Genomic DNA, 12,371 nt, shown 5'->3' on the forward strand with positions numbered 1-12,371 from the left:
CGCCGCTCCCTGAGGACGGGGCCGTTGGCGGCATGTGCGAGCTGTCACTCCGCAACCTTGGTCCGATGCCCAAAGCGGGGCCGCCTGCCAGCCAGCCAGAGAGCCCGCGTTTCGTCAGCATGCACCTCTGACGTCGCCAGGGCTACCACCATCAGCTCCCAAACAAAAATCTCCTTGGCGCCACCAGGTCTGAGGAGCGGGGTCGCTGGTCGGCGGAAAAGCTCGGCTACCCGGCGATCAGCGCGTCTCGTGCACGGCACAAAAGCGAAGGAAGTCTTGGCAGGCATGGATTCTTGTCAACGGCCTCCCGCTAAAAAGCAACGGCGCCCGTCCGTTCCTGCCTCCGGGATGCGCTCGCGACCTCGCCTGGCATCACCGACTCTCACCCTCCTTCGGTGGACGGACCGAAGAAGATGTGTCCGACAGCGGAGGCAGGACGCCTCACCAGCGGGAGAAAGTGGCGCGGCGCGGCGACCTCCCGACGCCGCGCAAATAACAACAGGAAGAAGAGAGACAGAGAAGTAAACGCGAGCAAGAGAGAGAGGGCGAACGGAAATTACGCGCTTAATAACACACAAGCGCAAGCTCTCGAATTGACTGCATTTCGGCGAGCAGCAGAAGGAGAAAGGAGAGCAAGGAAAAGAGAGGAAAGGAGAAGGGTTGCTATTTTTTCTCTCTTTCTTACTTCGCCTATCTCTTCCTCTCTCACTTACACAGGAGAGGAGGAATCAGACAACGGACGATTCTCCGGTTGCGGGGAGCGCCGGCGGAGACCGTGGGGAAGAGAAACGTCGCGTCACGAGGAGTCGTCTCACTTGCAGCAGGGAGAAACCAAGAAAACTAAAGACAAAAAAAAAATGCGCCAGAAAGAAGAGGAGAAAAAGGAGAGAGGGAGAGAAAAGAAGAGAGGGTGGAAGGCGCGTTGTTCGTATGCCGGCGACGGCGGAGCTTCACGGGAGATCGCGTTGCCTCCGTTTTTTCGCCGCCTGTCGCGATGCCGGCGCGACTACGATCACCGCGGTTGACTATGCCGACGAGCCTGAGCGCGTAACTATCGCGCTTGCACACACGCCCTTGATTGTGTGTTGTGTTCCCGTGTAACACGGTTCGTTTGTGGCCGACGTCGGATGTTCTTTCGGGCTCAGCGTCGTGCCGCCGTGACTCTCTCAGGTGACAGTACCTTCCAGTTCTGGCGCAAAAGTCAAGAAGCGAGAGCGACGGAGGTCGTGACGCCGAGTGCGGCTGACATGCGATGGATACTGGCTGCAGGTGAACAGAGGTGTATTCTTCCCGTGCTTACTTTCCGGGTGCCTGCAAAGCGGACGTGCTGCCTGTGATTGTGTGCTCTGCTGCGGAGGTCGTGGCTGCTGTTTTGAGTGATCAAATTAGGGGTTCGGGAGGAAACCCATCCTTCAGAGCTCCACTGTACTTTGGTAAGTTGCCTTCCTGCGGAGAAGCATGTTCCCAGTGCTCGTGTGGGCGAACACTGTTTGAATTTTATGTGCATGGTCGGTATGTGATGATATGTGATGTGCTGCTCTGATATGCCTGCGCGCGAAAGATGAATTGTTGTAGCAGAGGGAGTGGAACAACGATAGGCGAAATAATTTCCGTCGTATATCAAGGCCCAGAAGACTTAGGGATTGCTTTATTGCAGTGACGCTCTGGTATGGGGAGATGACCCTAGAATAAAGCGGGCTGCCTTATTTTGCACAGATTCTATGGAGCTGGATAACGTACCTTGGTGGGGATGCCATACTACCGAACAATAATCTAAAGATGCTCGAATTGGAGATGTGTAGGCCGGTAGCTTGGTATCAGGGTTAGCTAAGAATAGACGACGTTTGTGAAGGCCTAATATTTTCAAAGGTTTGCTAGTAATATATTCTATGCGGCTATGCCAATTGAGGTCCAGGGTAAGAACGCCAATGCATTTGAAAGTTGATGTGCGCTCAGTTACATTGTTATCTATAATATAGTGATTTACTGGAGTGTTGCAAAGTGCCTAGAAAATAATCTGTTTGGTTTTATCGGTGTTTATTTCCATCTGCCAAAGACTGCACGAATTACTCAGTCTATCTAGATCTGTTCGCAAGGCAATAACATCATTAGGATTAGCTATTTCCCTATAAATGACACAATCGTCGGCAAAGAGACTTATGGAGGAGCTAATATGTCTGTCGCGATGACATTAATATAAATCAAGAACAGAAGTAGGACTAAAACGAATCCTTGCGGTGCACCCGATTTAACATGTTTAGATTCAGATATAATGTTATTCGCAGATACAGATTGTTGTCTGTTTGCTAAAAATTCTTCTATTCACTTTGTAGCATTATGATCAAGTTGCAAGTTATGTACCTTTTTGAGGAGGCGCTTGTGGGCCACCCGATCTAATGCTTTAGAAAAGTCAATAAAAATTGCGTCAGTGAACAAGGCGCTGTGGATTGTAAGATGGAGATCCGTAACTAATTCAAATAATTGGATTTGATATGAATGCCGGTAGCTAAAACTATGCTGATTTTCAAGTAACGGGTCATTTGTATTTAAATGTTCCATGATGTGGGTAAATGTTATATGTTCCAGTAGTTTGCAGCACACTGATGTCGGAGAATTTGGTCGATAGTTGTTGGGATCAGAAATGTCCCCAGGCCTAAATATCGGTATAATGTGGGCTGCTCGTCAATCGTCTGGAACGCAGCTACTGTCCAGAGATTGCTGGAATAAAAGTGATAACAATAATGCCGACACTTGAGAGGTTAGCTTCAGAAGTTTAGTACTCATGCCATCAGGACCGTGGCTAGAGTTTAATGGAAGCCTATCAATCGTACGAAGAGCCCCATTTGTTGTTATAGGATTACAATGATAAGCAATGAATGGATCAGGAAGTTGAATGTACCCGGAGACAGCTGACTCGTCTGTGAATACTTCACTGAAATGATTATTTAACTGTTCCGCGCAAGTTTCTATGTGGACAAAAATTTCATTTACATCTTTTAGCGTTATTAACTCGCTTGTTTCTTCAGGATTTATGACGCGCCAAAATTTTGAGGAGTTTGTTTTTAACAGGTTTGAAAGCGTATGATTGAAAAAGTAATCCTTTGCTTCTTTTATGCTTTTTTCTGCAACAGCTGAGAGTTCCTTATACCTTTGCCAATCACTGGGTCTGTTTGCCTGAGTATCCTTTCTATATGCACTTTTCTTTCGGTTCAGATGCTTCTTGATTTCCATCGGGAACCATGAAGCATCAACTCTTGTTTTGATCTGAAGTTTTGGCACGCAGGTTTCTTCAATTTCCTCGAGCTGGTCGCGAAGCATTAGCCAATCTTCATTTGTACTGCTTTATTCGAAATTATGAAGGAATGCTGTTTCGAAGTCAGCCAGCATTCGGCGCATTTTGTCTTGGTCCACTCCGGCGTAGTTCAAGATATATTTTTTATTACTGCTGTTTTATTGTGAACCTTCAGGGGTTGTAAACAGTGTACGAAGCTATGGTCGCTTACATCTTCCAGCACGAGCACTTCTGTATCATGAGGGTGATTAGTAAAGATGAGACTTAAGATATGTTTCCTACGTGCTGCCTCGTGCACCAGCTGGGTTAGATTGAACAAGTCGAGAGTACTGCGAAAGGTGTAACAGCGACACTGGCTTAATTCTTTGGGAAGCACCAATTGATGTACGCCAGTGAATGGCAGGATAGTTAAAATCTCCTCCTAAAATAAGGATGCAGTTCGGGAATTTATTAAAGATGCACTCAACGGCCCAGTGAAAAGAATCAACATAATTGGACCCACAGTCTGGCGGCCGCTAGCAAGCATCGGTTGCCTAAGTGATACCACTAAACCGTAACGTCACAAACAGTAGTTCAAGGGGCGTGTCAAGAGGAAACAGAGACGGCTGATAGTCGCTTCTTACCGCGATCATGAAATGTCTCCTCCACGCGAAGTGAGTCTGTCTTTATGAAAGATGGATAAGTGGCTTGGGAACAATAGCTCACTATTTGGTACGTCTCCTGTCAGCCAGGTTTCAGTGCCCAGGACAATATCAGCTGCACATATGTGCATCATTGCTTTTGTGGCGTCAATTTTGGGAAGTAGGCTACGGAAATTGGCCAAAAGGATGGATACTTTGCATACAGATTTTTGTTTGCGTTCATTACGACCTGTTTGTCACATTGACGAGCTGTTATCATGCGTAGAAACCAGTGCGGAAAGCAGTATAACTTGGCCAGTGCAGCTTCGTAACGGTAAACATTGGCACAAAATTTGAGTTTATTGAAGTGGACAGCATAGCGCCCCTTTTCAGTTTTGTTGCTTCTGGCGAAGTCCCGCAGCTGAACTTGCAACAAACTACATGTTTTGTAGAACGATCATGACATGTGTACGAATCTAAAGCGCTTCTTAGAGTACTGTAATGGAAAATACAATTAATGTTTCCTCCACCAGCATTTTTAGTAGAGCGTCAGCTGCACACAGATCCTACTGTTTATCGCGCTCTTCTGTACCTGAAAAAAAAAAAAGAAAACAAAAGAGGATACCTGTTCACTGTGCTTAAAAATAAGCCTCTATTAGGTGCACTTCGTAGCGCAGCCAGAAACAATTAATGCATGTAAGAAAATAAAATATCTGGGTTGAGGAGGGGGATGATGCTAACAAGGACACTGCATGCACTTTTTGTATGCGATGTCAGCCACGTTTCCATGTGGCGAAGGTGGCTCTTCAGACCAATCTATCGCCCGTCCTCTGCTTTTACGACTGCAGTAGGAAAATACTTCATTTCAGACAAGGTGTCAGGGCTAAGCATACGCGCCGATGTAGAGCTTCTGTAGTCTAATCCTTGTTATGGCACGGCATAAACGTGCATCTAGTTGTACGCGGTTTGTTCACAGCCAGTGAGTATTCCACCGGTAAGCAGCAGAGCAAGAAGAATAAGATTGGAATGGAGTGCATTTGGCAAGCACTCGCAGATTATGAACAGCAGCTTACCGGTATCGCTCAAGAGGAAAGTATACAACAGTTGCATCAATTGCCTGTACTCACCTATGGGGCTGAAACGTGGAGGCTAACCAAGAGAGTGCTACTTAAGTTGAGGACAACCCAGAGGGCTATGGAACGAAAAATGGTAAGGGTAACATTAAGAGATAGGAAGCGTGCAGAGTGGGCCAGAGAAATAACTCAAGTTACCGACATTCTAGTAGAAATTAAGAAGAAGAAATGGACATGGGCAGGACATGTAGTGCGAAGAGAGGATAACCGATGGTCGCTGAGGGTAACAAACTGGATTCCAAGGGAAGGAAAGCGTAGCAGGGGGCGGCAGAAAGTTAGTTGGGCGGATGAGATTAAGAAGTTCGCAGAGGTCAAGTGGATGCAGCTAGCACAGAACCGGGTTAAGTGGAGAAATATGGGAGAGGCCTTCACCCTGCAGTGGGTATAATCAGGCTGATGATGATGATGAAGCAGCAGAATTCCCTGAGCGAAATTCTTCGGGCACTGGGTTTTCATTAGCTACAGAAGGTAGTGTGACATTCTTCCATTAAAGTAGCTGTGACTGATTTTTCACGCTCTCACGGCTGTCTCGCGGCAGATCTATGGTGATGATGATGATGATGATGATGATGAAACGTTTATTGATCAAGGTTGGCACTTAGGCCTCGCGCTCCGGACTGCATCCATGCGTCGCAGTGTTCACATGAAGCTGGAATACTGTCTGAGCAGTAATCAACTGCAAGAAAATAACGTATCGTAGCGATAGTGCTGAGTGTTCATGAACGTCAACCGAATATTACCCACCGTTCCAGCGCAAAGAAGGCGTGGCGCGAAATTTCAACCTATTGATAACTGAACATGAACAAAGGGTAGCCCATTGGTAACTTATGAAGGGTAAGACGAAAGGTCACGAGAAGAATGACACGCATGCGAGTTGGATGCTTGTCAGCAGAGCACCGTGCTCCGTGCATCACACACAGCTACGATGATTCCCAGAGAAATGTCTCCATGCGTGCTTTCAAAAAGGGGTACATCGGCTTAAGTGCTGGAAATTCTTCTAATTTGTTCCATCAGTTGACACTATTCTGCTTTCAGAGAGTTCGCTTCAATTTTCGCGGCTTGGGCTAAAAAGAATGTCGCCACTCACCAGACTCCTGCTTTGTCCTAGGTGAGAAATGGAATGTCTTGGTTTTGTTAGCGGTAACCATGGGGAGCTTTTTGCTAATACGGCTCCCAGATCCCACGTGTAGAATGACAGTTTACATGCAACACGCAAAACACACTCAGTACCAACACAATAATGCATGTGGAAAACCTCATTCGAGACTTCTACCCGCAGGACTAATATAAATGCGATCGCATTAGTGATATTAAGTGCGTCTGCAGAATTTTCGACTTCGAAAACAAGTGGTAAGCACAGGAAGGCAAACCCCCACTAAATTAATTGAACAATTCATTTTATTGCTATTTGTTGCTGTACAACTATACGCAGACACTGTTCGCACCCATAGCCAATGGCTAGTAGTGGGTCCAATAAAAAAGGTATACAAGTATCTAGACAAAAGTATATCGGAACAAGGACGCTACAGTAAATCAGTTTACAGAAAGTTATTCATCACTCTCAACGCTTGCAACAGAGAGAAAAAAAAAGGAACGTACATCTGTCAAGGAATATATAAACGCCATGCTTACAAATAAAACAAGAACACATAAACCTTGCACAACAATTAAGGCACCAGAAATAGCTAGCACTTTTTCATAGCAGTCTCTCAAAGCATCATATGGATACAAAACACGGGAAGGAAGCTTTTCTGTAGCAAATAGAACTGTAGAAATATATACATAAATAAAGGTGCCAGTAGCTGTCTACGTGCATATAATTCTGGCTGATGACTAAGCAATGCATTAACAGGTGGAAATATAAATTCAAGGTTTGTCATTCATTTTAAGGTAGCGTTTTTGTATTGCAAATGAAAAGTTGTTGGAAGTCTTTAGGTGATGTGGCAGGCTGTTCCATATTTTTACACCAGTAAACTATTTGAAACGCTACCCGCATAGTTTTTTTTTTTAGTAGCGATCGTTAAAACCGGCTCCGTGCTGCAAGTGGCTGGAAACTAAATGCTCATATATATCAAACGGGAGGTTGTTTCTTATTATTTTATGGACACGTTCAGCAGTTCTTGATTCGCGGAGAAAATATAAAGCTAATGCGCGCAGTTTAGCAAAAAGCGCCTTGCAACGGACGGAGTAATCACAAAATGAAAGTATTCTAAGTGCTTGCTTTTGTAACTTTCCGACCAGAAATATTTATAGGGTGATTGCCCCCGCGAACGATTGCGGGAGAGTGGCGGTTTGATGGGTGAACTGAAGGCAACTACTGTCGTGGAGAAGTCTGACGCCCTTGCTCAACATTCCTCTCTTCCGATTCTGAATCTCCGGTGTGAGATATTCATTGTCTCAAGTCGTACGCTCTTTCAGTTCTAAAACACAGTTTTTGCTACTCAGCTTTCAGAGAGTTCGGTTGAATTTTCGCGCCTTCGGCGAAGAATGTCGCCACTAACGTGACTCCTGTTTTGTCCTTGATGAGAAATGGAATGCCCTGGTTTTATTAGCGGTAACAATGGAATCCAAGAAGTTGACGTTTTCTTCAACCTAGCGCGGAAGACTTTCATAGGAAGAGTTAACGCGTTGCCGTTGGTGGTCTGGTGCGAGCATTTACGGCACCAGACTTGCGCACACCTTCCTATATACCAGTTTTTGTCTCAAATTTCTATGGGTAATACTTCGAGACACCTCAGGAACCAAAATGCAGAGATTATCGAGAGCTATCCTTCGATCTGGTCGCATCATTTCTTCAAGCTTCGCGACTTTTTCGTCGGACACTGAACGCCTCCTGCTTCTCTCATCTTCACGCATGCATCATCGCCATCACCACGTGCATGCACGACTCTGCATATATGCTCATCAACTGGCAACAAATCTCAACAGGTTTGAGGCCTCTTGCGTTCAGACCAAATAACTGCGCGAGCTTCGCACCTCGCGACATACTGCATTTCCAGTGGGAGTTTGATTACAACCGGCTGCCGAGCCTACATTTACCGGTCCAGCATGCGAGCAATTTATATCCTGTTTGGGAAAGGAGTAAGCAAAGAATAGAGAAATGTGACCAGCTGTCTAAATGTTTTCCCGCAAACCCCAGCGCTTTGCAGACCTTACTTTCGGGATTACCCTCTATCTGAACGGAGCATACGCAATCTTTTTTTGCTATCCCAACAGATCTTCGCTTATCCTTGTAGCACTTGATGCATGAAGTCATTGTTTCCGCTTTTGGCTGCGCCGAGCCGCGCGGATTGATATCTTTTGCTTTGGACTTCATGGTTCTTAGTGAGCGAGAGGGGCCTCAAAAGGAACTGCACTCAAGCTCGAAGTAGTATAACTAAGTGCTATCATTGGAAAGTACTTCACCCGGATGGGGTCAAAATCAAATCTTCCGGCAGTATCGGGGCCTAGAAACAGAGGAAGAATTTATCTCCATCGTCCTGAGCTAGCCAATCAGAGCGGTACCCAGGGAGATTTTTACCAAAGATATTCAGCCAGCGGCTGGTAGACGCTGCCTTGTTTTCTTGCTCTTGAAAACCGCATATTCGGTGTGACTGACGACAGCAGTATGCCTTTTCCAACCGATGATAAACACGGCAAAAAACTGATCCCAAAATGTTAATGCGCCCCCAGATCTTAACTCTTAAATGCCTCACGGCCGTTATGAAAGAGCACTGAACAAGGGTAGAGGAAGGGAAGCCTCAGTTCGTAGGTCGAGCCAACGTTTCCACACGTGGACTTGTCTTCGCCCAGATGAAGACAGGTCCACTTGTCGAAACGTTGGCTCGACTTGCGGGAACCCCGCCCCCCCCCCCCCCCCCCCCCCTCCCTCTACCGTTGTTCAGGTATATTTCAAAGTGTGTCGCCTTCTTTCTCTCGTTCTACCCTGGATCTTCACGGGTTTGAGGGCTTCATATCTATTGCATGCGTCCTATCGAAGAGGTAGAATTGTGATGTGGGTACCAGCGGTCTACGCTTGTTTGCGTTTTGGGTGCTTTGTTAACAATCGGTCTCTAGCGCAGGCTGTGTTTTACGGGAGAAGCCGTCGCAAGCTGTCCGCGCAGTCACAGACATCGGTACGCGCGAATTTGATTGCAATCATCCTGGTGTAGAACCTCAGGACACTCAGGGTGATGATACCCAAACACCAGCACAGCTGGGTTCGCAAGGCTTCTACGGTAGCGGAACCAAACTCAGCCAGCAAGATGAAGATCCCTTACCTGCAACTCTGCATACTAAATGCATTATTGCGTGTATATCAGTGGGTGAGCTGCACACACAAAAAAAGGAGACTATTCCAAAAGCTCTGTCCTGAACAGCACGCTGTGGTTGCGCACCCCGTGCTATTTTGTAGCCCTTTAAACCATCCGTTTGCGGGCAGCTTTTGTTTTCATTGTTCGACAATTACACACATAATTACGGAATTCAGTCATGGATTGAAGACCAGGTGAGATGCCGGAGGCTAGGAAAGTGTTCGCTATGCATCTTTTCTGAAATAACAAAGGAACGGAAAAAACGGTGGACGATCGTTAACTGCAGCAACAAAAACCTCTTTGCAACCACTTTCCGCACTCCGCGAAGCAAGCACCCGCGCATTTGTAGGGTAAGAAGAATAACGTTAGCTGAATGGACGCCCGCTCTAACTTGCTTCCTCGTTAGAACAACAAGTGACGTGCAGACGTTATGAAAGAACGTTCCGGAATTTCCGCAAACGTGTTACTTCGGCCCACATGTTATCGCGGTTCTCGTATAACACAAAGGTGCAGTAAATCTGTAGCGTACTGCAACCGATGTTATGGCCGATATGTGGGCGGAGATAGAGAGCCACCCTCATAGCTGAGCGTAGTTTCTTGCCAAGCAAAAACTTTTTACAAAACACCAGTGCAAGGTGCTACTCCAGGTTACCTTCTCAGTTACCGTTCTTTACGCACGTCTGTCGCTGAATAAGATACCGATTTCTTTTGAAGCGAATCTATAGACCTCTCTTGTTTGCAAACAATGTGACGTACGGGAAGCACGTGACCACGGGGACGCGCCGAAGGAAAACCGGCTTAGTGGGCAAAAGCGTACTTTTCAGCCGGGTCTCCCTGCTGCAAAGAGCGGCGGGAAGCGGCGCAGCACTCCTTAGTAAACGTTCCCATTAGCAATTTTTATCTTGAAAAAGATGACAGTCTTGGCAAGCATGCATCATGGCTTGTTGCGGACGACCTGCAGTCTTACCAAACGCTTGAAACTCATAAGACTTAAGCAGGCTGAAAGCGGGTCATTGCAGGCATATTACAGGCATAATTTTTTTTTTTCTAAAAATATCCACAAACGCGACTGCTGCGCCCCTTGAAGCGTGGGCAGTTGTGAGCAAAAACAACAGTGGACGCGCGAGCTTCGTGCTTCGCTGGATGATTTCCCTCTTAAGTACAGGCATTTTCAGTTTGTGTTACGTTAGGCTAGACAAAGAAAGGCGTTAGGCTAGACAAAGAAAAAAAAATAATTTCCGCCTAGTCGTGTAATTCAGTCACCTAAACTATGTTACAAGGAAGCTATCAATACCACGCTAATGAGTCCCGCGATATGGAAAGTAAAGCGCGATTTGTACGACATGATAATATTCATGCAAGGCGTGTAAATATTCATGGTGTACTTAAACGATTCCAGTAAAACTACTTTTCGCTTGGGACACGATAGCCTTCGAACGCGCTATATAAGGATTCCGTCTAGGGATGCAGTTGCACTTGTGCGATCATGCCGCTGGCATGACCTTGGGAGTCGCACGTCTTGTGAGAAAGCTAGCTTTTTCAACATGGTCTGTTGAACTGGAATGAATTCAATGCCGAGCAAGAATCTCTAAAAACGCTGCCATTGACCGCGCATGCCGTCCATGCCTTTTAGAGCGCGATCTGTCACCGTTCAGCACGATTCCTTCGGAAGAACAATAAAGCAAACTAATAATAAGTGCTTGTTCGTTTTCCCAGAATTACGCGAACGCGCAAGTATACAAAAAAAAAATGTGCTTACTGTCAAGAACAATATCGATGCTGGCAAGCGCATAACGTTTATTGCTTCGCTATTTGCACAGATGAAAAGCACATTTGGGCCGCTTTTGGAATGCAATAAACACATGCTGTTGGTCATCTTCGATCCAATATCGCATCACACCACGCAAGAGCTTGACGGTATTGAGAAAAACACAACGAGTTGTCCCCAGACGAGACCAAATTATCCGCACCAAGCCACCAGCAGCGGAATGTTCTGCCCACCAGCACAAGCCACGTGGCGGCCGCCCCCTACGCCCCTGCTCAGATTGATTGATTGATTGATTAAAACTTTAATTTCCGCCGATTTAGGAAGCCCCCTACTCCCTGCTCCTGGCACGCAGGCCTGAGGAACGGGGGCTGGAACCTCCGCGACTAAGGACTGGCGATATACATTGGCTATCCACGGCCTCAGTCGCCAGGCAAACAGCTCTTTTCTGGTCAGCGGGAACGTCGCTTCGCAGCAGGGTTACCCAGGCTTCTCTATTTTTAATGTTGTCCCTAGCGCGCGGAGACTTAGGGCATTCCCTAAGTGTATAGTCGAGGGTCCCCCTCGCTTCGAAGGCTTTACATTTATCATTTTTGCTCTCATCTATCTGGGTGTGAAACAGCCAGACAGGGTTTGGGAACTTTCCGGCTTGTAATCGCTGCCAGACTATAGCCTCTTCATTATTTAAGCTAGGAAGGCTAGATTGATCTTACCGACAGTAAGATTGCTCTCTGGAATATCGGTAAAGGCAGGGTCTCGCAAGAAGCCGCCCGAATTCTAACAGCTGTAGCTAAAATCGATCGCAAAATCACCCTAATTTGGGTCCCAGCACACACGTCCGTCCCCGGAAACGAGGCGGCCCATGATTTAACCCCTCCTCCGATACGTCATTCGTGACGCAGGCCCGGAGAGTTCTATTGTGAGAAGTTAGCAAGACTTTCACTTTTTTGCGAGAAGGAAAATTTTGTCAAAGGGCTTGCCGTATGCTTTCATCTTTTCTTGCTAAGCGCATATTAAAATAAGGAAGAAAACCAAAGTGAAGAATAAACGTGGGCCGAGTTCACTGCGTGTACCACGCATGAGTTGCCAGCTGGCTTGAGAAACCAGAGACGCCAGGCTGCTGCTGCTGCCGCTGCCTGCAACCCGTCATCGTCACGACGTTGGCGGGGGTCCATAATAGTAGCACCGCGGACGCTGAAAGCTTCGCGACGAGGGAAAAGGCAATGACAACAATCCGGGATGGACTGCGGAGACGATGCTTGCTCTGCG

General features: G+C 46.7%; 1 protein-coding gene across 2 annotated transcripts in view; it reads left to right on the forward strand.

Moving 5' to 3' along the window:
- Positions 1-909: 909 nt before the first annotated feature.
- Positions 910-12,371, forward strand: part of LOC146193818 (solute carrier family 45 member 3-like) — a 133,736-nt gene continuing 122,274 nt past the window's right edge. For both annotated transcript variants that reach the window (XM_084602840.1, XM_084602843.1), the window contains exon 1: positions 910-1,433. The gene's annotated coding sequence lies outside the window, so the exon portion shown is untranslated. The remainder of the gene's footprint in view (positions 1,434-12,371) is intronic.

The sequence above is a fragment of the Amblyomma maculatum genome, chromosome 4, assembly GCF_055883805.1.
Source record: "Amblyomma maculatum isolate TAMU_Amacu chromosome 4, ASM5588380v1, whole genome shotgun sequence".
NCBI lineage: Eukaryota > Metazoa > Arthropoda > Arachnida > Ixodida > Ixodidae > Amblyomma > Amblyomma maculatum.